Below are 1060 nucleotides of genomic sequence, written 5' to 3' on the forward strand. Positions count from 1 at the left end.
TAGTTAACTATTGTCTATGACTACTATAGTAATGCTTAGTTAACTATTGTCTATGACTACTATAGTAATGCTTAGTTAACTATTGTCTATGACTACTATAGTAATGCTTAGTTAACTATTGTCTATGACTACTATAGTACTGTTTAGTTAACTATTGTCTATGACTATTATAGTACTGCTTAGTTAACTACTGTCTATGACTACTATAAGATAGTTTAGTTAACTATTGTCTTTAACTACTACAGTACTGTTCAGTTAACTATTGTCTTTCACCACTACAGTACTGTCCAGTTAACCATTGTCTTTCACTACTACAGTACTGTCCAGTTAACTAGTGTTTATGACTACTATAAGATCGTTTAGTTAACTATTGTCTATGACTACTATAGTACTGTTTAGTATAAGATAGTTTAGTTAACTATTGTCTATGACTACTATAGTACTGTTTAGTTAACTATTGTCTATGACTACTATAACATAGTTTAGTTAACTATTGTCTATGACTACTATAAGATAGTTTAGTTAATTATTGTCTATGACTACTATAAGATAGTTTAGTTAATTATTGTCTATGACTACTATAACATAGTTCAGTTAACTATTGTCTATGACTACTATAGTACTGTTTAGTATAAGATAGTTTAGTTAACTATGACTACTATAAGATCGTTTAGTTAACTATTGTCTATGACTACTATAAGATAGTTTAGTTAACTATTGTCTATGACTACTATAGTACTGTTTAGTATAAGATAGTTTAATTAACTATGACTACTATAAGATAGTTTAGTTAACTATTGTTTATGACTACTATAACATAGTTTAGTTAACTATTGTCTATGACTACTGTAGTACTGTTTAGTATAAGATAGTTTAGTTAACTATGACTACTATAAGATAGTTTAGTTAACTATTGTTATGACTACTATAACATAGTTTAGTTAACTATTGTCTATGACTACTATAAGATAGTTTAGTTAACTATTGTTTGTGACTACTATAAAATAGTTTAGTTAACTATTGTCTATGACTACTATCACATAGTTTAGTTAACTATTGT

Source organism: Limulus polyphemus, unplaced genomic scaffold (assembly GCF_000517525.1).
Source record: "Limulus polyphemus unplaced genomic scaffold, Limulus_polyphemus-2.1.2 Scaffold5175, whole genome shotgun sequence".
NCBI classification, from domain to species: Eukaryota; Metazoa; Arthropoda; class Merostomata; order Xiphosura; family Limulidae; genus Limulus; species Limulus polyphemus.